This window comes from Triturus cristatus, chromosome 1_1 (genome assembly GCF_964204655.1).
Source record: "Triturus cristatus chromosome 1_1, aTriCri1.1, whole genome shotgun sequence".
Classification (NCBI taxonomy): domain Eukaryota; kingdom Metazoa; phylum Chordata; class Amphibia; order Caudata; family Salamandridae; genus Triturus; species Triturus cristatus.
The window spans coordinates 602593481-602618302 of record NC_140579.1 but is presented as its reverse complement, the minus strand read 5'-3'; the positions used below and the strand labels follow the sequence as shown (position 1 = coordinate 602618302).

Here is a 24822-nt window from a genome sequence, read left to right as displayed (position 1 = left end):
TGACAAGACCTGGACCTCCAGACCTCTCACCGCCCGATCCACAGTCCCTGAAAAGAGGAGACCTGTGGAGGCACCGAGACACGTGGAGCCAGCCATCTTGAAACGACCACGACAAGCTGACAAGTGCAACAACCGAGGCTCCCTCCAAGTTGTGCTTTGGGATCTGAGAAGCCCAACCCTCGAGCAGCATCTGCACCAAAGGTGAGCCCTCCAGCATCTCCACGATCTGCGTGGGGCCCTTCTGCATTTTGCCACTCGACGCGCCTAACCGGTTGCTGGCCCGCTGGCTAGTAGCCATCTTGGCGACGAACTTTACGAAATACACCGCTGGTCTGGTTGCTCCAGACTGGCCCTTGCTCCCCTCCAAAGGAGCAGTCCTTCTGACCTTGCTGGTCAGAACCATCAGCTTATTTCATCTCCTACAACAATTGCTTTTGCCAAGGCTTGTTTGCTTCGATCAAGTCGCCGACACCGCCGACAGCGAGAGTCTGCGTGGGACAGCTCGTGAACCGACTCCTGGACGTCGTCGACCTCCAGGGACCACGTGGCTGCAGAGACAAGCTACACCTTTCTTCCTGTTTGCACCCGACATTGCCTGGTACCCACCTGGTGCCACGCTGGTCACTGGCTAGTGACTGTGAACACTGTCCCCTCTGCTTACAGGTCTTCAACATCTCCGATCCACTCTTGGATCCACTGCATCTCTCCCGGACCGACCGCCTGCAGCATCTTTGTCTTCAAGCTCCACGGAACAGATAGAAGAAACCCGACGCACTTCGAGGCCTATGCACCCGCTTCCTGTGGGTGAGGTAAAGCTGGCACACCTGTGCCCAAGTGTAGTATTACATCTCTAGTGCCTGTGTTCCAAATCTTGAGTTCCTAGTCCATCCGGAAGATCCTCTTTGCAGTAACTTTGTACTTTTTACGCACCCATTGAAACCTATGGGAGCACGCGTGTGACTATTTGCTCTGCACACGCCACCCGTGGACCTCCTGGTCACTAACTGAAGTTAGCTCCTTGTAGGCCCAGCGATTCTAGAGGCCCTAGGCCTTTTCCCTTTTCTGTTCGTGGTACTTATACCACTATTTTAGTATATGGTTTGAGCGGCCACCAGGGCCTATCCATATAAAGTGCAACTTCTGTGTATTCTACTGTAATCTTGTTTGACGATTTGTGCTCCTGTGCTCATAAAGAGACTAGGGGTTACTTTGAGAAATAAATACATATATATTTTGAATATATATCTGTGTGGTGTCCTTTCATTGGTATAAAAGGGGATTGCATTTGGTAAAACAGCTGGCTTAACACGCTTCACAAGTTTAGCCTCAAAGACTGCTTAGCCTACGCTACCACTAGGGCAGCTAGTCCGAAAAGGTTGACTTACAACCACACCATAAGGGTTGCTTGGCATGGTACAAGGTGGTCACTTTAACTAGTGAGCATCATATACCAGGCCAACTTCTCACAGCTGTTGTGTATTTACAAGAGTGCTTGTCTTTGATTCCCGGAGCAAATGTTTTTCAGTTTCTATGCGAGTTTTCAATTTGTGTGTGAAAAAATCTGTACATGCTTTAGTAGAATGCACATAAATATGTTTGTGTAATATGGTACTTGTATTTTTTTCTGCTATGAGCATTGCCTTATGTAGTGAATCTTTTTTAATTGTACTTGTATCTATTGGAGTTAATTCATACGGTAAGTAATTTGTATTGGGTTGCTTTAGACTATATGCCAGATTTGTAATATACTGTATAAGTCCTTCAAATGATATTTGTATGGTAATACATGTTCCATTTGGGTGAGGCATTCCTGTGCTATCACGGCTATGTGAGTCAAATACAAAGTATGAATTTTCATTGCGCATAATGGCTATAACATACATATCCATGCAAAGTAAAACACCGGAATGTAAATTTAGTGCAGCTCTCAATACTGTTTGCATATTTGGTGAAGATGGGTCAAAATGTTTCAGTATATCCCCATAAGAAGGCTGTTTAAGCTTAAGTGAATAGATAGTGTTATTGTGTTGTATATAATTTGGTAAATCATCAGGATGCATAAGGTGTTCTTGATTAATGGAATGCATATCTATATATAAAGCATCCCCCAAGTTCATAATGGCATGTAAATCTTCTACAGTCCATGTATTAGCAGGTCTGTAGCAATTGTATATGATTGCAAATGTGTTGTTTGGCAAACATTGTTTACCTCGCGAAGTAGGGGAAAATTTGTTATGCCCTTGATGATAAGTTGCTTGCAGTATTTCCATGATATAGATTGTGGCACAGAAATAATGTTCAACTAAACTGCCGGCCCTAAACTAACTATTATATGTCTGTATTGCAGTGTTCTCTTTATGCTGTATTTTAGTGTTGTAATTATATTGTATCGACTATATATATGTGGGTATATATATATATAAATATAATGCTAACTAGCATATATAATTATATATATATACCTTTGACCTTTTCTGAGTATTTACTATTTAGTTTTGTAGATAAACAAGTCTTATGCAACTTTTCCTGTGCTGTTAATAATAGTAAGGAATGAACAGATGCTGTTTAGCCAACCGATTTGTGTAAAATAGGCTATATGTATACCGTAGTTTATCTATTTATGCTATATGCATAGGATTTTTAAATGAATTGAAGTGTTTTCTATGCATGCATTGGGTGTGTGTTTATATACGTTTTTAGTGTGTTTCCACGAATGGTCTGCTTTAAGCAAAGTTCAGTGTCTATTAAATAGCCTGTGAATGATATTTGCGAATTTGTAAGTACTAGACTTTATAATCTGCTTTTGTATATGTAAGAGGCATGTTATAGCTATAGCGTATTTAGGTTATGCATGCCCAAAAAAAGGAGTATGTTTCTAAAAGTATATATATTCTAATGATTTCAACTAATTTGTATTGAGCATAGGCTGATAGGTTAACAAAATAGTAAGATACGTTCACCTTGATGTCTTGATAAGGAATGAGCAACTTGCTACAGTGATCTAGGGAAGAATAAAAACAAGTATTAATGATGACTTAGCATATTAGTATACAGAAAGTTGTCGAATGGAAAGAAATTCGGAAAGCATTTGTAGTAATGCCATAGATATTTAGTAGTAAGAAAAGTGTAGCATAGAGTGTATTATAGTATATGTAGGTAAGTATGTAGTAAAAGGTGTAATAATACGTAGATAGTTTGTAGTGGAAGGTTTCTGTAGAGTATGCTAGAAAAAGTGTGGGGAAATGTAGTATAGTTTAGAGAATGTGTAGCCGATAAAGTGTACATCGAGAATGTGTATTGGAATATTAAGAAAAGAGTAGTAGAGTGTGGTTTTCTGAGTGATTTATTGAAATAGTAGTCTGAACAAAGAGAAACAGTAAGGGAAAAAAATGTTGAGAAAAGTTGGCAGTGCTTCACGTAATTCACCCCATGGGAGTATGTATTTTGCGTTTGCAAACACTCACTTTTTCATCATTAGCAAATGCCAACTTAGAATAGGAAATTGTGTAAAAGAAATGAACAAAGATAAGAAAGTGAAGAATAGAGAGAGAGAGTAGTATATACGATGTGTTTGAAAGAGTAGTAGGAGCAATGTATGTAGTATAGATTGAGCAGTAGTGTAATAAACTATATAATTGTAACTGTAGTAGTTAGTGGTGATTAGAATGCACAGAGTATATGTTGTGTTAAGTAGTAGGGCGTGGATATTTAAATGTGTGGAATAGAGGATGTGTGCTGTATTATAAAGTAAGCACTAAGAGTATGTGTTTGACTGCGTGTGCTATCGGGTGCAAAGAATATAAAAGCTATAAAAGGTTGTGTGGTGTGAAGAGTGTGTGTGAGGCCGAGAGTGTGTGGGGTTGAGAGTGTGCGGGCTGATGGTCGCCTGAGGGAGAGAGTGTGGCAGAGAAAGAGTGTGGCAGAGAAAGAGTGTGGCAGAGAAAGAGTGTGGCAGAGAGAGAGTGTGGCAGAGAGAGAGTGTGGCAGAGAGAGAGTGTGGCAGAGAGAGAGTGTGGCAGAGAGAGAGTGTGGCAGAGAGCGAGTGTGGCAGAGAGCGAGTGTGGCAGAGAGCGAGTGTGGCAGAGAGCGAGTGTGGCAGAGAGCGAGTGTGGCAGAGAGCGAGTGTGGCAGAGAGCGAGTGTGGCAGAGAGCGAGTGTGGCAGAGAGCGAGTGTGGCAGAGAGCGAGTGTGGCAGAGAGCGCGTGTGGCAGAGAGCGCGTGTGGCAGGGAGAGCGTGTGGCAGAGAGCGTGTGGCATAAAGCACGTGGCATAGAGCGCGTGGGATACAGCGTGCGCCAAAGAGCACGCGCCAAAGAGCACGCGCCAAAGAGCGCATGTGCAAGAGCGCATGCGCAAGAGCGCAACGCAAAGAAGGTGTGCCAAAGAGCGTGTGCCAAAGAGCGCATGGTAAAGAGTGTTTGTAGAAAAGTAAAGTGTATTACTGCTGGAAACATAGACATAGGTAAAGTAAAAATGTTGAGGAATTGTTGAGTGTTTCATGTAAGTAACACTATTGGGGTTTGCAGAATAATTCTCACTTGTATGTTGACTTCTTCATTATTAACTTTTGGCAGCGTATAGCTTGAAAGTATCCAAAAATAAGGATCAAAAAGAGGCGAGTAAAGAACAACGCTAGTAGAAATGTAAGCATTAACTAGGATGTATGTAGAGGAGGTGTGTCTAAAAAAAGTGTGCAGTAGAGTGTGTGTTGTAAAAGATTGCGTGTCAAAGAGTGCATGGTAAAGATTGCATGGTTAAGACTGCATGGTAAAGAGCGCATGGTAAAGAGTGCATGGTAAAGAGTGTTTGTAGAGAAATAAACTATATTGCTATATAATAAATTGAACTACTTAAACTTAAAAGTTGACAGCGCCTCATGCAAGCAACACCATTGGAGTTTGCCGATTGGTTTACACATGCATGCTCACTTTCTCATCAACAGCTAATGTCAAATGTGGTTTTTTACTCACTTTTTTAACATGCCACACAGACATTTACACAAACCTACACACACATACACACTGCTTCATTCGACCATCAATTTGAATACTCCATTGAAACTTTCCATTTCGTTCAGTTCTTAAAAAGCAATAGCACATTAGTTGACTGTGCACAGCCATCTATCCATTGCTTTTTTTGCCCCCCCCCCCCCCTCTTCTCTCCTCTTTTCCATTGGCTGGCCTCTTTGAATGCTGGCCAGCCAATGTAGGAGAGGTTTGTTTCTCCGAACAGGCCCCGTCCTTTTCGGATTCGGGGGCGTCTTTTTTTGCTACTTTTCTCTTTTTGTCAGCCCGGCCCGTTTTTGCTGGTGGGCGCGTTTTTTTTTTTTTTTTTTTTTGCTTCACCCTTTTCAGGGTTATTTTCGTGTCTGTTGCTGTGAGGCGAAGGCTTCCCGAAGCAGTATGGTAAGCAATGTTTTATGTTTTTCATTGTTTTGGTGTTTGCTTGCTTTTTATCTAACTTTGTCTTTGTTTCTTTGTTACAGGGCTTCCCCGATGCTTCCCCGGTATGTTTTGTTCTGGTGCAGCGTCGTACATGGAGAGCTTTTCCCGGTATGTATGGTGCTGTTTGCGGGACTTAGGTAAGGCATCCTCTATGTTTTGTAACGAACTCTGTTTTTTTTCTGTTTCTTTACAGGGCTTCTCCAGTCTGTGTCGTTCCAGTGTAGCATCGTGCAGGGAGCGCTTTCCCCAGTATGTATGGTGTTGTTTGCGGGACTTAGGTAAGGCATCTTCTATGTTTTGTAACTAACTCTGGTTTTTTTTTGTTTGTTTACAGGGCTTCCCCTGTCTGTGCTGTTCCGGTGCAGCGTAGTGCATGGAGCCCTTTCCCCGGTATGTATGTTGCTGTTTGCGGGTGTTACGTAAGGCATCTTCTATGTTTGGTAACTAACTCTTTTTTTTGGGGTTAGTTTTGCTTGTTAAGTAAATCTTCTTGTCTTTGTTGCTTAACTAATGAATTATTCTTTGTAAGTTTGTCATGTACCCTATGTTAGAAAGCATGGAAGAGAGTGCGTGGAGGAGAGTGCGTGGAGGAGAGTGCGTGGAGGAGAGTGCATGTGGCACATAGTTGGAGCTAGCAGTTAGTTTTTTAAATACATGACCACTTCTGCATCTTTATATATTGACAATTCAAATGTCGAAAGTATATGGAAACCAAAAAATAAGAGAAGAGTGAAGAGTAGTAAGTGCGTACCATACATGAAGTAGGAGAGAGTAGCAAAATCAGGATATGAAGCATCGAGCAAGAGAGCGTGGAGGAGAGTGCGTGTGGCACAGATTTGGAGTTAGCAGTTATTTCCTTACATACATGACCACTTCTGCATCATTATATATTGGCAACTTATATGCTGAAAGTATATGGTATCAAAAAAAACAAGAGAAGATTGAAGAGTAATAAGTGCGTAGCATACGTAAAGTAGGAGAGAGTCGCAGAATCAGCATATGAAGCATCGAGCAAGTAGCAGAGCATAGTAGTAAGGGCAATATAGTGTATACAGATGTAAGTGTTGACAATGGTGCATGTAGTAGGGTGTGTGTATGTAAATGTATGTAGTATAGAGTATGTGTTGTATAGTATGCTAAAAGAAAGTGTATGATAAGAGCGTGTGGCAGAGCATGTGGCAGAGTGCGCATGCGAAAAAGCGTATGGCATACAGCACGTGCTATAAAGTGTGTGGCATACAGCACGGGTTAGAAAGTGTGTGGCATAGAGCACGTGATATAGAGCGCGTGGCCTAGATTGCGTGGCCTAGAGCCGATGCCAAAGAGCATATGCTAAAGAGTGCAAGTTAAAGAGTGCAAGTTAAAGAGTGCATGCTAAAGAGCGCACGCCAAAGAGTGCACAGCAAAGTGTGCACAATAAAGAGCGTACGGTAAAACGTGTTTGTAGAGAAATAAAGTATTTTCCTGTTTGAAACAGATAAATAAATAAAAAAGTGGCATGATAATGTGAGTATCTCACGTAAGCAACACCATTGGGGTTTGCAGTTTAGTTCTCCCTTGCATGCCCACTTTCTCTTCATTAAATTTTGCCAACTTATAGATTGAAATTATATTAAAAAAAAGAGCGAAAATAGGAGAGTGTGTAGTATACATGAAGTAATACCAAAAGTAGTAGGAGTAGTGTATTTAGTGAAGATCAAAGAGTAAAGCATAGTACTGAGGGCTATGGATCTAGTAAAAAAGCAAGCATTAACTATGATGTATATAGAGGTGTGCATAAAAATGTGTGCAGTAGAGTGCGTGGGAAAGAGTGCGTGGGAAAGAGTGCGTGGGAAAGAGGGCATGGGAAAGAGGGCGTGGGAAAGAGGGCATGGGAAAGAGAATGTATATAGAGAAATAAAGTCTATTACTGGTGAAAACCTAGAGATGGCTAAAGAAAAAAGTTGTAAAAAAAGTTGACAGTGCCTCACGTAAGTAACACCATTGGAGTTTGCAGATTGGTCCTCACCTGCATGCTCACTTTCTCATCATTAGCTATTGTTAACGTGTAGGTTGAAAGTGTGAAAAATGAAGGGAAAAAAAAAGTGAGAATAAAGAAGAGACAGTGTGTAGTATACATGAAGGAGTAGAGAGAGCAGTAAGAGTAGTGTATGTAGTGTTCGCCCGATAGTAAAGGATAGTAGTGAGGATAATAAAGGTAGTAGACTTGTAAGCATTAGCTACTGTGCATGTAGAGGAGATGTGTATTAAAATTTGCACAGTAGGTAGTATGTGAAAGCGCATGTTAAAAGATAGTGTGTGAGAAAGTGTGTGGCGTAGAGTGTGTGGCAGAGAGCCTGTGGTACAGAGAGTGCCATAGAGGCTGTAACCAGAGCGCGTGCAACAGAGCGCGTGCAACAGAGCGCGTGCAACATAATGTCACGCGCTAAGTTACACGCGCTAAGTCACACGCGCTAAGTCACACAAGCTGTGTGTATTGTAGAGAGTGGATGGAAGGGAGTGTCAATGAGAAAGTGGGCAAAAGAGTGTGTGGCATGGAATGTGTAATGGAGAGTGCATGGTGGAAAGTGCATGATGAGGAGTGTGTGGGAAAGACTGTATTAAAGCCGGTAATAAAGAGTGTGTTGAAAACAGTGTGTAAGAGAGAGGATTAGAGTAGGAAATGTGTTGCATTTTGTGATTAGTACCTAGTGTGCATAGTAAAGAGTGTGCGTAGTAGAGACAGTGTATAGTGGAGTGTGCTTAGTATAGCCTATGCATAGCATAGAGTGCACAGAAGGAAGAGTGCATAGTATAGAGAGCATATCAATGTGAATGCATGTAAGAAGTTGTGTTCGAAAGAGTATGTGGTAGAGAGTACGTAGCTTACTTGCGTGATATAGTGTGTAAGATACTGGATGTAGGTTATGAAGTATAGAAGAATGTTTAGCGTAGTGTTTATAGACCGTTAGAGTATCTTGCAGAATAAGAGGGGTAACATAAAAATATCATCTTTGTTTGCAGTGTAATATGCGGAATAACTTACTGTGTCCTAGTGGAAAGTAGGCTTATTGGAGTTGCTTAAAGGAATGGCTGGACTCCTTTTCTTCCTGCATTAGCAATGTGAGCACCAAAAAAGGTAGTTAGTATAGCCTTATGGCTCCAGATTGGCATAGACTTATTATGTCAGCTGCTAGTAAAAATGCAGCATGCTACTGGAATTGCCAAAACCGATCCCATAATTCCCTTTGCTTTAATTATACATATTGTGTTTTCGCAACCCTATGCCTTATGCACTTTGACTTTTAGCATCATAGCAACTCTCACCACAAGCTGTGCTACTTTGTTGCACTAAAAGTTTCAGGATGCGCGGTATGGACCATATATATGCAGTATGCAAAAAACTGCCAATGCAGCACGTAATGCCCAAGTAGTACATTACATTTTTAAGCTATAAAGCATACGTTTTGACTTAAAAAATGTATTGTATTGTGAAGCGTGATTGCAAAAAAACAATTGTGCAGTAATATCGGCATTACTGCGGTTAATACATACATCAAGGCCAATGTCTGTACAGCACACAATGAAAATAAGTAACCAATGAGAATCAATGAAATTATTTTGAGAAGTATACCTAGTCCCGCAAGCATACGTTGTGAAATTTCCCCCCCCCCCCACCAAAAGGATAACAAACATCGCACATTAAAATGCCAGTGTTAGTATAAGGATAAGCACCCCCCCCCTCCCCCCCCTCGTCACACACTTGTTTCAGTTCGATATATTTGCATAGAAGCGGCACAGAGTAAATAAGGTAAATACGCGTTTTAGATGAAACTTATAAATAAACAATGTAACCTGAAAGCATCTGCAAAGAGGCCTGAAAAGAAGATGGTAAATGTACTTGAATGTAAAGCATGACAAGAATCAATGGGCGAAAAGCTATTGAATGCGCGCACCATAACTGAAATCCTAGGCAAAAAGAGAGATACAAAAGTAGACATGAGCAAAAACCCACTTGACAGAAATGTTTCGCATCACGAAACACATTTTGGCAACAAAAGGGAAACAGTTGTAACACATGTAACTAACAGTAGTATGCGATTTAAAATGAAAAGGCTGCTAGATTTGTGTATTAGCGTATAATTGTACGATCACTGGCAACAGTAGCAAGTTTCTAATGTGAGCGAGGCGAAAGTATCTTATACAGAGAGCGCTTCGCTAAGTATGAAATACACGGCAAACGATAGCGAAGCGTTACCGTAATGAGTCTAGTATTATCGGTGAAAGCAAAAGCAGCAAGTTAATGTACTGCGCGTGCGGTGTTCTTTAAAAGTCTGGCTAATATGTTAGGCAAGCAGTTCGAGTCAAAGTTAAAAAATGGCGGCATCTTAAATTAACGGCCGCAAGATAGTAAACGAACTTCGATAATTATAAAGCAAAACAGGTTGGCAACGGGTTAAGTTGTAAAGCAACTGTACTTCAAATGCGATAAACGCATTTTTAGAAATTCGATGCATTTATATGAAAAATGGCAATGCACAAGCGTATTCTAATTGCAATGTCTGAAGTTACTTGCCTTTTTGCAACAGAGATAGTTAAGCTCGCAACGTATAGTGGATAACGTTGACCCACGAAATGTTTAGAATGGCTGCTCTTCCAGTTGAAGTACAGTAAAAGAGAAAGAAAGGGGAGTTACTTTAAATGGATAACAAAAGTGAAACAGTTGTAATACATGCAACTAACAGTAGTAAGCGATTCCAAAGCAAAAGGCATTCTAAGTTGTGTTTTAAAGAATAATTGTACGATCACTGGCAACAGTAGCAAGTATGAAATGCATGCGAGGGGAAAGTATATTATGCAGAGAGCGCTTCACTAAGTATGAAATACACGGCAAACGATAGCGGAGCGGTACCATAATGTATATAATAATAGCGGCGAAAGCAAAAGTAGGAAGGTAATGTGGTGTGCGTGCGTTTCCCTTTTAAATTCTGGTCAATATATGTTAGCAAATGATTTCGTTGCAAATTAAAATAATTGCGGCTTTGAAAATTAACGGCAGCAAGATACTAAACGAACTTCGTTAATTAAAAAGCAAAACATGTTTTCAAAGGTTTAATTTGTAAAACAACTGCACTTTACATTAGAGAAACACTATTTAAGACATTCAATGGGTTTATTCTAAAAACGGCAATGCACAAGCGTATTTCAATTGCAATGTTTGAAGTTACGTACCTTTTTGCAACAGAGATAGTTTAGCTCGTACCGGATGACTGACCCACGAAATGTTTTAGAATGGCTGCTCTTCGAGTTTAAGTACAGTAAAACCGAAGGAAAGGGGAGTTACTTTAAATGAATAACAAAAGAGAAGCAACACTTGTTGTTTACGAACAGCGCGTGTGAGACGTTGGTGTCTAGCCGTATGCTAATGTTTGGGTGGGGGGCTTCCTTGGAAGGATGAAAGGAATGTCTGCCTGAGAGTGTGTGTCATTGTTAGTGAGGAGGTGTGAATTCCGTGCGAAGCGAATGTGAAAACGTGCATGGAACAGATAGCGATGCAGTAAAACGCAATGTGGCTCCAACCTGTCTGCCTCGCGTACAAAGGTGTTTTCAAAGGGAATTGAACGCAAGTGCGCTGTAAAGCTAAAACCTACTAAAAGAATAATAGAAAGCACGCATTATAAATACTGGCAAATTAATAAAATAAGTAAATAATCTTACCTTTAGATGCCTTACCTAAGACCCGCAAACAGCATCATACATACGGGGCAAAGCACTCTATGCACGACACTGCACGGGAACGGCAGGGCCCAGGGAAGCCCTGTAAAAAAACTGAAAAAAAAAAGTTAGTTAAGAACCAGAAAACATGTCTTACCCAAGACCCGCAAACAGCAACATACATACCAGCTAAAGCACTCTTTGCACGAGGCTGCCCAGGGACGGGACGGACCGGGGAATCCCTGTAAATAAAACCAGGAAAAATAAAGCGTTAGATAATGAAACAGACAAGATGCCTTACTTCAGACCCGCAAACAGCATCATACATACCCGTGCAAAGCACTCCAAGCATGTTGCTTCCCGGGAACGTCCCGGAGAGGGGCATACCTGGAAAAAAACAGAAAAGCAGCAATAAATAGCAAAGATTTTGCAGCAAGCCAAATACATACACATATTATGTTCACATTAAAATTAATGGCAAAAAGAGCATAAAACGTATACAAACATTTCACTTACCTGTTTGTAGCTGCGTAGCGCCTACTGTGACATCCAGAAAACAATGGCACTCCGCGACAACAGCAGATTCAATACAAAAAACGTGCCTCACCCTCCCGCAATGAAATAATGATCCCCACACTACATACATATAACAGTACTTTCGTCAAGAAACACTTGTATTACAATCAAACAACACGAGACACAAACCATAATATGAAAAAACATCGAATAAACTAACAGCATGACTAAATATGAAACTTTTTTCAACAAGCGATCTTTATTAACATATTATGTCCACATTACAATTAATTTCCAAAACAACATGAAACGTATACAAGAATTCCACTTACCTGTTTCAAACAAAATACACGTGACAGTACATTCGATACGAAACACCTGTATTAGTATCAAACAAACAGCCTGAGACCCAACAATAACTAATAAAATAGATCGAAACGAATAACAGTATTGATAAATAACAAACATTTATCAACAAGGTAAAACATAAAAACATTATAATCACATTAAAAGTAATTGCAAAATGGACATAAAATGTATAAAAGAATTCCACTTACCTGTTTGTAGCTGCGTTCCGCCTACCGTGCGATCTGGAAAGGACTATCACACTCCGACAACAGCAGATTCAATAAAAAAAGTGCCCCACCCTCACATAATCACATAATGAGTTGCACACAAAATACACGTGACAGTACATTTGTTACGAAACCCCTGTATTACTAGCAAACAAAGAGCCTGAGACCCAACAATCACTAATAAAATAGCTCTAAAACAATAACAATATCGATAACTAACAAACATTTTTCAGCAAGTCAAATAAATACAAGCATTATAATCACATTAAAAGTAATTGCAATTAGAACATAAAACGTATAAAAGAATTACACTTACCTGTTTGTAGCTGCGTTCCGCCTATCGTGCGATCTAGAAACCAATGTCACACTCCGACAACAGCAGATTCAATAAAAAAAGTGCCCCTCCCTCACGTAATCACATAATGAATTGCACACAAAATACACGTGACAGTACTTTCGTTAGGAAACACCTGTATTACCATCAAACAAACAGCCTGAGATCCAACAATGACTAATAAAATAGATCGAAAAAAATAACAGTATCGATAAAGAACAAACATTTATTAACTTTTCAAAAACATAAAAGCATTATAATCACATTAAAAGTAATTGCAAAAAGGACATAAAACGTATAAAAGAATTCCACTTTCCTGTTTCTAGCTGCGTTCCGCCTACCGTGCGATCTGGAAACCAATGGCACACTCCGACAACAGCAGATTCAATAAAAAAAAGTGCCCCACCCTCACGTAATCACATAATGAATTGCACACAAAATACACGTGACAGTACTTTCGTTACAAAACACCTGTATTAGTATCAAACAAACAGCCTGAGACCCAACAATAACTAATAAAATAGATCGAAACGAATAACAGTATCGATAAATAACGAACATTTATCAACAAGTTAAAAACATAAAAACATTATAATCACATTAAAAGTAATTGCAAAATGGACATAAAACGTATAAAAGAATTCCACTTACCTGTTTGTAGCTGCGTTCCGCCTACCGTGCGATCTGGAAAGGACTATCACACTCCGACAACAGCAGATTCGATAAAAAAACGTGCCCCACCCTCACGTAATCACATAATGAATTTCAAACAAAATACACGTGACAGTACATTCGATACGAAACACCTGTATTACTAGCAAACAAACAGCCTGAGACCCAACAATCACTAATAAAATAGCTCTAAAACAATAACAATATCGATAACTAACAAACATTTTTCAGCAAGTCAAATAAATACAAGCATTATAATCACATTAAAAGTAATTGCAATTAGAACATAAAACGTATAAAATAATTACACTTACCTGTTTGTAGCTGCGTTCCGCCTACCGTGCGATCTAGAAACCAATGTCACACTCCGACAACAGCAGATTCAATAAAAAAAGTGCCCCACCCTCACGTAATCACATAATGAATTGCACACAAAATACACGTGACAGTACTTTCGTTAGGAAACGCCTGTATTACCATCAAACAAACAGCCTGAGACCCAACAATGACTAATAAAATAGATCGAAAAAAATAACAGTATCGATAAAGAACAAACATTTACCAATTTTTCAAAAACATAAAAGCATTATAATCACATTAAAAGTAATTGCAAAAAGAACATAAAACGTATAAAAGAATTCCACTTACCTGTTTGTAGCTGCGTTCCGCCTACCGTGCGATCTGGGAACTAATGTCACACTCCGACAACAGCAGATTCAATAAAAAAAAACGTGCCCCACCCTCACATATTCAAACAATGCATCCCACACAAAATACAAGTGACAGTTTTTTCCGTAAAGAAACACCTGTATTACTCTAAAGCAAAAATTCTTCAAATAGATAATTAAACAAAGTTTAATAATCAAAGATTACCAAAAATACTTTTATAAATCAAAATATTAGAATAGTTTCCTCTTACCTCAAAGAAGAAGGTACGACGCTGCAGGGAAACGCCACGGACCGGGGAAGCCCTGTAAAAAAAAAAGAACAAAAATAGTTAATTACGAAACATACAGGATGCCTTACCTAAGTCCCGCAAACAGCACCATACATACCGGGGAAAGCACACCATGCACGACGCTGCACCGGAACGACACAGCCCGCTGAAGCCCTGTAAAGAAACAGAAAAACACAGTTAGTTACAAAACATAGGCAAGATTACTTACCTAAAACCCGGATGGAAACAGCATACATCCTGGGCAAAGTATTGCATATACAACGCTACCGGACAACGCTAAGGGCCAGACCTGTAACTTACCTTGAGACGACGCTACTCAAAATTTGAAAAAAGATAAAAAACACTACGTAAAACCGACAAATAACAGACAATTAGCAAAAATACATAGACATTTTAGATTTACATCCAAATTAACCATCAAAAGTTCATTAAACTTATACAAAAATTTCACTTACCTGTTTGTAGCTCTCTTCCACCTACCGTGCCATCCGTAAAACAATAAACAGTCCGACAGCAGCAGATTCACTACAAAACGTGCCCCCACCCTCCCATAATCAAATAATGAATTGCACGTCCCCAAAAAGTAAACCGCACTTTCGACAAGAAACACCTCTATTACTATACCACCAAAAACATGAAAAAGAAAATTAAATAAAGGTTCAACGTAAAACACTACCTAAATTAATATTTAAATGAAATAATAAAAAATCGCGCACTCTTACCTAAAAGCAAAATGTACGACGCTGCACAGGAATGGCAGAGACCGCTGAAGCCCTGAAAACAAACAGAAAAACGCAGAGTTAGTTAGAAAACCTTACAATATGCCTTACCTAAGACCCGCAAACAGCACCATACATACCGGGGAAAGCACTCCATGCACGACGCTGCACCGGAACGACACAGGCCGGAGAAGCCCTGTAAAGAAACAGAAAAAAAACTGAGTTAGTTACAAAACATACAGGATGTCTTACCTAAGTCCCGCTAACAGCACCATACATACCGGGAAAAGCTCTCCATGTACGACGCTGCACCGGAACAAAACAAACCGGGGAAACCCTGTAACAAAGAAACAAAGACAAAGTTAGATAAAAAAGCAAGCAAACAACAAAACAATGACAAACATAAAACATCGCTTACCATACTGCTTCGGGAAGCCTTCGCCTCACAGCAACAAACACGAAAATAACCCTGGAAAGGGTGAAACAAAAAAAAAAAAAAACACACGCCCACCAGCGAAAAAAGGGCCGGGCTGCGAAAATTCGAAAAGTAGCAAAAAACACGCCCCCGATTCCGAAAAGGACGGGGCCTGTTCGGAGAGACAAACCTCTTCTCCAATGGCTGGCCAGCATTCAAGAGGCCAGCCAATGGAGAAGAGGGGCGGGTTCAAGCCCCTCTTCTCCAAGTCATTAAATCTCGCGAGCGAGACTGCGCAAGCGCAGCCTTCGCCAGCCGAGACCTAAAAATGGTAAGACAAACAGATTAAAGTGAGGGGGAAGAGCAGATAGGTGTGAGTATGGCAGTCAAGCAACGGGTGGAGGCAGAGGAGCAGACACAGCATAAACAAGTGCCTTTATGTGTCTTAGACCCGGCAGTAAATTAGAACGGACATTGAAACGGGCCCCATATCTAGTCCTATATTCATGTCCTTACTTGGCTTGCATAAAAACTGGTCTAGTGTCTGCACAACACGTTTTCAAGGTCGGACTGACCTATAGGGCAATCAGGCTGTGCCAGACGGTCTAATCGGTCAGGTCAGTATGCAGGCTGTTTTTTTGGCTGTTTATTCACCTGGTTTATGGTCATATGAGCGTTTTTTTACTGTTGATTTTCGTGATACGCAAACAAACATTGCTTGCATCAAACTCAAATCTATGCAGTCTTCCATACCTTACAAGATCGTATACAGCATGTCTTTACAAGTTAAAAACTGCTCTAATTTGCATATACGGGACATTTTTCTAGCTGCCTAATTCACTAATGGAGGCCACTTTTATTTTGGTGCTGGGGCCTATTTCCTGTCTCTGACAATGCACGTTAGGGTAATACATGCCAGCAAATTAGTTTCTGTTTGTAGTTCACATGCTTCACTTAATTTTTCATTCCTTCAGAATGTTCCGTATTTCCAGGATGTGTGTTTCTGTGTATCGTTTCACAGCATATTACTCTTGTATTGAGCACACTTTATACTGAGTCGCCTCCAGGTGTTTAACAGGCTACAATTGAGATTTTTGAAGTTGAGGCTGAAGGCAGTTCAACTTTCACACTGTGCCTACCTAGGGGTCAAAAAGGTGTTCAGAATGCATGATCATTCAATACATGGCCTCTCTGCAGAGAACACAGAGCAACAGTACAGTATTCAAGTTGCAGTTGTGATTCTGTGCAAATCTGTGTGAAGGAGGTACTCATTGGTCAAAACAGTGACAAGGTGAAAGTAAAATAATTTATTGTTGTTACTCATTTATCCTAAACAGCTAACAACCATCGACAAAATCAATACTTCTGGCTGTTTTTAGGTGTATGTCAGTTGTTGTGTTATATTTCTGGATTCAATCATGGAAAGTTCAGAGAGGAAACAAAGTACCAGTCAGATGAACTCTATGTGGAATCACAGGCATTTAGATTTCCTGTTTAAGCTAGACCTTTAATTACATAGACCACACCCCTTTAGAGATCCACTCATTTTTTTCAGCCAGCTTAAAGGCCTGGCTGGCAGAAAGGGAGACAGGGAAGAGGAGAGATGGATGTAATGGGCAGAATCCATGCAAACAGGCTTGTAGAGAGGTGCAGAGACGTGGTGAAGGGCATTACATTCAAAAGTCAATGATGCAAGAGGGGTAGAATCCATGCAAAATGGTAGGACGCAGGAAAACTGGTGAACTTTAAAATGCAGAGGTTCCTAATGAAATATTCAATAATTTGTTGTGTGCCAGGCCTGCCTCACACTTCCTAGTGGTTTTGGGGTTTCACCCTCCTCAAGAATACTTTGAAAAATGGCAGAAGATAGTATTTTTGGCCCATTTTCTATAAAAAGTGGTCCAGAGGTCACGTGTGACCTATTCTTACGAGTTTGCACCACTTTCTTGTGCCTCATTCTCACGTAAGAACTGCACTCCTGTCTTTTTCTTTCTGTAATCCCCACTTTCCCATATGCACCATTTTACCCTTTCAATCAACACACTTCCCTGTCTGCACATTAGCCCCCATTTATCACCTCTCTTTATTGTGTAATGTTCTCTAGTATGCAACATTCTGCTCTCTAAGCTCCTTTCTCTTTAGAACACCATTATAATCCCATGTGTACTGTGCCTACGTTGTCTTCTCTCTACCTAGTGGACAAAACAGGCGCAAGCGCCATTTGCATGTGACTCTTATTGTAAACATTACTGCTAATTCAGGTGAAAATTATTTTTGCAAATAATTCTGCCATAATTGCAATTGTCAGCAGGTCACAAGTTTACAGAGTGGCAAATGTGTGAAAGTAAACGATTTATAAAAAGGTTATTATTCCATTTACTTTTGTTTGCAATGGAAGCATTCCCACCCCTTGAAATGTGTTCTTACTCAAGGGTAGACATTGCCAGTCTAAAATATTTCAATCAAATTATTATATGTCTGCTTTATACCAAGGACTCTCACTGTTTTTTGCAAAATATACGTTTATGTTCAAACTCGGAAACAGGAAATACTGCAACACACGAGGTACATGAGAGAATAGTGCCAACAAACCATATTGATCCATTGTCCTAGCTTTTAAAATAAACTCAATGTACAATTATGGTTACTACTTATAGAATACATCTTTATTTACACATGCAATTAGGCTCTGTTATTCAACACTCAAAAAGTCAGCATTCCGTGACAGTCTTCTCAGGTAGGAGACACTGTATGATCATAGGTGATTCCCAGCTCAAAGATTTTTCACACAGTGTGATCACAGGCTAAGAAAGCTGACCCAATGTGTGACCACCTGTACAGCATGCTAAGGCTTTAGTGTGGAAACACAACCTGGCCAGTGGTGAGCTAAATGGACAGGAGAAACCACGAGCAGTGGAAACAGTCCAACTTACCAACTGGTACAGAGACACGTTTCTACGTACCAGCTCTTATCTTCTGGTTCACTCAGTCCTCGGGTCTGTGTCTCTGCCATGAGTTTGCTGACAGGATAGGAACAGGGGCAGACCCTTCTACAGCCCTACTGTATCATGGCTTCTGATAGGGCTTGGGCTGACAATGCTACAAATGCATCACCGCCCAAGCATGCTCATGTGTTTCACAGATGTGCATTTCAGGGAGCATGCTCAGCTTCTCTATGGCTTGTGAATGTGTGAAGAGTGCGAAAAGGAGCATAGTACTGACAAAAGCAAACACGCAAACTGACTGTTAGTTTATACTTTTTGCCTTTCAAACTGTTAAAAGCAGCTTCTTTTTGGCCTGCTGATACTAGGCAGCGATGCTCTCGCGGCCTCAGGCACCAGCTGGCACTGGTAAAAGGATTGGGGATAGAGGAAGGGTAGAGGTGGATGTAATGAAGGAGAACAAGTAAAACAAAATAAGAGACTGGGGGAAGAGTGGCAAAGATCAGCACATGGAGAGCAGAAGTAAATGTTAACGGGTCAGAACCAGCACAAGGAGTGTAGAGATGGGGGAGAGCTGAAACATGAGGAGTAGAAGAGGTGGATCTAAAGAGTGTAGAACCAGTGAAAAAAACGTGAGGCTGGAGAGAAAAATAAAAGGTGCAAGATGTTGCATGAATGGGAGCAGTAGATATAAAAGAAAGCAGAAGCATTAGGAAAATTTAAGGAGCAGGAAGAGGGTAAAGTGGAGGTGGATGTAAGAGGTCAGGATCACCAATAGAAGGTATGAGTCTGGGTAGGGAGGGAGGGGAGAAGTAGCCATTACAGGGGCAGAATCAGTGAGAAAAGATTAGAGGCTGGGGAGAGATGAAAGATGAAGTGTGCAGCAGGGAGGAGATAGGGGGTGAAAGAGAAGCAGAATCAGTGAGGAAAAAAAGTCAGATGGATGTAAGAGATTCAGAAACAGTGTGAGGCAAGGTACAAGGCTGGAGTGAGAGATGAGAGGTGAAGGGTAGCACATGGATGGGATGGGGGCTGGTCAGAGACACAGAACCAGCAGAGAACTAAAGTGGAGGGGGGAGAGAGAGGGACTAGTGAGAGGTGGATGTAAGAGGGGCAGAATCAATGGGTACTCTAAGAGTCGGGCAGAGAGATGATGTGAAGTGTAAAGCATTGAGGAGAGAGAGGGAATACCTCATTGTCTAAAGTTTACATAAAACTATATACAATAATTACTTTACATAAGACTTCACAAAATGTTGATAAAAAGCACCATTAAAACTAAACACATTTTAATTAAAGATTAAAGGCAAAGTTAAGAATTTTTCTCCCAGAGCTTAACCGTATGTTTCAAGAGCTTTACAAGGTTACCCACCACTTTTACAGAACCGCCTTTAAAGCACAATAATACAGCCTCTGGTATTGTTCTTATGATCTCAGCATTAAACATTGACTTTAAATATATGTTCCGCACGTCTAGTAGGGCTGGACATTGGCACATTTTATGTTCAATGGACTCTTCGGTTAACTTGCACACCCTACATGACTTGTCAGTGCAGCCCTTTAGTTTCCATGTACCGTCAAAAGCCTTAAAAGGGAGGTAAAAAAAACGGAATCTCAGAAATGCGTTTTTCGTCCTGTGACTACAAATCAAAATCAAAGTAAGGTTGCTTTAAGCTAGAAAAGGTGTCTGAAATATATCTGCTATGCTTATATCAGGAGGCTGCATCTATGTCACTACTCGAGTAGGTTTTTCACTCCCTTTTTTTAATACTAATTTGCGTACTGCTCTTGGCATGGATGTGCCACTATCGAGGGGAGCATTTATTCTTACAGTAGCTCTTCCAGCTTTTCTCCATTGAGGAGATAGGTGGATATAAGAGATAGAACCAGTTGGAAATTGGATGAACTTGGGGGCATGGGAGAGATGGATGTAAGAGAGACAGAGTACACATGGTAAGGTAAGGTTGGAGTCTGAGAGAAAGATGAGAAAAAGGGTAGAGCATTGAGGGATGGGGATTTAAGAGGGACAGAATCAACAAGAATAGATCAGATGCTCTGGGAGGATGGAAGTGGAGACATGGATGTAAATAAAGCAGAGCAAGGAAAGAAGTTATGAGGCTGGGGGAGAGATGAAAGTTGAAGGGGAGCATGTGGATAAGATGTGTGTGTTTATAAGAGACAGAACCTGCAAGGGAACATAAGCAGAGTGGAGAGAAGTAGTGGTGAGACGGAGGCCAATAGGGGGAGCTATGGAGAGATGAGGGGCACTGGAGGAGGGTGGTAGTGAGGGAGTCCGAGAAGGAGGTCAATAGGGGGAGGGGCTACGGAGAGATGAGGTGTACTGGAGGAGGGTGGTAGTGAGGGAGTCCGAGAAGGAGGTCAATAGGGGGGGCTACGGAGAGATGAGGTGCACTGGAGGAGGGTGGCAGTGAGGGAATCTGAGGAGGTCAAGAGGGGGGGCTACGGAGAGATGAGGGGCACTGGAGGAGGGTGGTAGTGAGGGAGGTCAATAGGGGGGGCTACGGAGAGATGAGGTGCACTGGAGGAGGGTGGCAGTGAGGGAATCTGAGGAGGAGGTCAATAGGGGGGGCTACGGAGAGATGAGGTGCACTGGAGGAGGGTGGCAGTGAGGGAATCTGAGGAGGAGGTCAATAGGGGGAGGGGCTACGGAGAGATGAGGGGAACTGGAGGAGGGTGGTAGTGAGGGAGTCCGGAGGTCAATAGGGGGGGGGCTACGGCGAGATGAGGGGCACTGGAGGAGGGTGGTAGTGAGGGAGTCCGAGAAGGAGGTCAATAGGGGGGGCTACGGAGAGATGAGGTGCACTGGAGGAGGGTGGTAGTGAGGGAATCTGAGGAGGAGGTCAATAGGGGGAGGGGCTACGGAGAGATGAGGGGCACTGGAAGAGGGTGGTAGTGAGGGAGTTCGAGGAGGAGGTCATGAGGGAGAGCCCAAGAAGTGTCACTTGCCTGATACTCCCACCTCAGAAACCTCCTCTTCCCATCAGAAGGACATTACATGGAAAAAAACACTTTTTTAGAGTGATAACATTTAGAAAGGGATTTGGAAAGAAAAGAATGCACTTTACGGGCTCTTGTAAGACTTAAGGAGAGATAAAGGAGGGCACTGAAGCAGGCCTGGCCAGATATATAAGTGACAAATCGGGCCCGCAGTGGCCCACCCGAATGCATCCTTGGCCCACCCAAATAATAATTCCTGGAGCCGGGCCTGCTCATACCCCGAGGCAAACCTCGTGAAATGCCCCGAGATGGCTCTGGTGGGATGGCCTGCCCATCTCAGGCTTGCTTTCGGTGTCAAAGGGCAGTCTGCATAGGTTACTCCGAGCCTGACTGCCCCCATCAGGGCACACGCTCGGTGCCCGGAGAACATCTGGGCTGAGGCCTCCCTGCGGGACGTGCCCTGACAGGGCTCTGGGGTGATGACCTGCCCCTTTCGGGGCACAGTTTCCATGTCAGAGGGCCGAGGATGAAGGCAGCCTGAATGGGATAGGTACACTCAGTCTGTTTCCTGTAATATTCACATGCTGTAGATCACATTTCCCACACGAAAAGAGCCCCTTCAAAGGGCGGGAGGCCCACGTTGTCTTCGGTTTATCTAAGGGCACCGCCTCGCGCGGTTTACGGATGCTCAGAAGTCAAAAGTGTTGATTTTGTGGCATAGGCAGTGCATTTAAATGTTTAGCGTAACAATTTGAAGCTCTGTGACCCTTACTATCACGGTGTGTGCTAGTAACTGTTGCTTTGGATCTACACTGTCTCCTTGTTTAAGAACAGACCTGTTGCAATAAAACACACCTGGGGTTCTGGCAAAAGTTCATTGTGATAACACGGTTAGCTTAGAGGTTATGCTCTGATACCATTACTCTCAGGGTTGTGTGCTAAAATCAACTCTCTTCCATAGTCCTCATTCAGATTACACCAAGTGTGTGGGGTCAGTGTACTGCGGGTTAGAATACCTTTGTGAGTGTGGTGAGTAATGGCGGGAAAAGCAAAGAGGGGAGACCAGCGCTCTTGTATGGAGAGGCTGATGGAGGAAATAATGAAAAAGGTGGACGAGCTTGGACATGGCCTGGCTAACCTTCGGGAGAAAGTGGAGGGTCAAGAGGGGCCAGAGGAGAGGGCTAGGCACACCAATGTGCCCCCCAAGGCAGCTTTTCCCCCAATCCCAGAAAGGGTTAGAGCAATGAAGCGGGTGGGGGAAGAACCTGCTGCACCCATCCCCCAGGTTCCCAGGGGAGACAAACCTGCTGCACCCACCCCCCACGTTCCTCAAGTGCCACTTGTGCCTCGGGGCGAGGTCCCTCATGCCCCGGCACCCGCCCCGGTCCCAATACCAGTGACTCCTATGGCACCGGTCCCAGGACCAGCTCCACCTGTGACACCACCCGTCCTGGTGCCAGTACTAGCGCCTCCAGTTGCGCCGCCTACCCCAACACCACTGCCAGCTCTCCCTCTGACTCCAGTGCCCCAACCCGCCCCCACAGGAGTGCCTTCAACGGGCACAGTGGTCCCGGCCTTAGTTGCCCAGCCCACGCCCGCGGGAAGGGCCAGCTGCACCATTACCTATCATTACAGGGGGTAGTACCAGCACACTGGAGAACAAGGGATTGTCAGTTTCCAGTGCGGCTGCAGGGAAACAGCAAGAGGCGACTAGGACCATCGCAGCAGGTAAGCTGCCAACATTGCCAATGTTGGACATAGGTGAGTCCTGCTCAGGGCGGGAACTTTTAGGCAGACATGTTTCTCTAGAGTTAAAGAACAGAATTTGGGCTGGCGAAAATGTCAATATGTTCTCATTACTGATTTGCGAAAGAGAAAGGGAGGAAGCAAGAAAAAACAAAGATTATATGCTTCCCAGGGAATGGGCCAGTCAGATGTCGAAATACAGGGTGGAAGAGAATTTACTCAACTGGATCAGAGCTTTTTCCATATTTATGGCAGTAACGGCGGAGCGTTTCCCAAATTTGCAGGCGCAGATGGCTTGCTACCAAAACAGGATAGTTCTGGCCCATGATAAATTCGCAAGGGGGGGGTGGTTGGAATATGACAAGAATTTCCAGGTGGCTAAGGCATCCGATCCATCGCTATCATGGGACCGCATTGACACAATAGCATGGTTGGATCTATTTGATGGTGAAGGACATAGTAATACAAAGAGCCAGCCCCCCCCCAGCCCTCTCAGCCTTTTCATTCCTTTCGGTCACAGGGTAACACAAGTTACACCAATAATTCAAAGGGCACTGGGGGGAGGAAGGGGACATGCTGGGATTTTAATAGACGGACTTGCACCAGACCGCAAGGAATGTGCAGGTTCAATCATGCATGTTCCATTTGTGCCAACCCATCTCACCCCGAATCCAAATGCCTCAAAAAATCAAAAGACAAGGGTAGGAAAAAACAGGAGTGAATCGGTGACCCCGCTCAAAGCTCGGTCTCCCATTGATGTAACAGCATTGACACCATGGCTCAACAAGTATCCCTGCCATCTTACTGCGAGAACTCTTTTGGAGGGTTTCAGGGATGGTTTTAGGATGCCAGCACTAGGTTATGTGGGATCACCAGAGTGCAAGAACCAACTCTCGGCGCGGTCCAATCCAGGGATAGTTGCCACAAAAATCGCCAAGGAACTGCGCCTGGGTAGAGTAGCAGGCCCATTTGAGTCTGTCCCTGTTGAGAATTTCGTCTGCTCCCCATTGGGGGTAGTGCCCAAAAAGGTTGAAGGGGATTTCAGACTCATACACAACCTATCAGCCCCCAGGGGATATTCACTGAATGATGCAATTGATGATGAGTTGTGCAGTGTAAAATTCGCTTCTTTTGACCAAGCAGTGGAGATGCTAAGGGGTTTGGGCCCTGGAGCATTGATGGCAAAATCAGACATAGAATCAGCTTTTCGTTTACTCCCAGTACATCCGGACGATTACCATCTGCTTGTCTTTAAGTTTCAAGGAAGTTTTTATATGGATATGTGTATGCCAATGGGCTGCTCTGTGTCATGCGCATATTTTGAAAGATTCAGTTCATTTTTGGAATGAGTGTTCAGACAGAAGACAGGGCATCAGTGGGTCATGCATTACCTGGATGACTTTCTTATCTTGGGGGCACAGGGCTCCCCGGAGTGTGGGTGGGCGCTGCAGGTGTTTTGCGCGCTCATGCAGGGTTTTGGGGTTCCTTTGGCCCTGGGGAAGACAGTTGGGCCGGCATCAACGATAGAGTTCCTGGGGATCAAGTTAGATTCCATTCAGAGGTGTTTTAGGTTGCCCATGGACAAAGGCATCAAGTTAAGGGCAGCTTTACAGCTATGTTTGAGCAAAGAGAAGGTTACACTCCACCAGCTGCAGCAGACAGTAGGGCAACTAAATTTTGCTTTAAGGGTTATTTCGATGGCAAGACCGTTTTCCCGATCCATCTCACAGGCCATGGCTGGGCTCAGGGAGAAACACCACCACAGGCAGGACATGTGAATTTGGAAGGCATTCCTGCAGGACTTCAATGGAAGAGTAGTGTGGCCCGGTCTGCCCACTGCCTCCGCGGA

The 24822-nt window shown here is 42.8% G+C and overlaps 2 protein-coding genes across 5 annotated transcripts in view; one reads left to right on the top strand and one right to left on the bottom strand.

Annotated features, from left to right (window-relative positions):
- Window positions 1-24822, top strand: part of LOC146870694 (plasma membrane calcium-transporting ATPase 4-like) — a 1872989-nt gene that overhangs the window by 947191 nt on the left and 900976 nt on the right. The window lies entirely within an intron of this gene.
- Window positions 1-24822, bottom strand: part of LOC146870697 (uncharacterized) — a 250107-nt gene that overhangs the window by 16998 nt on the left and 208287 nt on the right. The window contains exon 3 of the mRNA XM_085646149.1: window positions 2961-3001. The gene's annotated coding sequence lies outside the window, so the exon portion shown is untranslated. The remainder of the gene's footprint in view (window positions 1-2960; window positions 3002-24822) is intronic.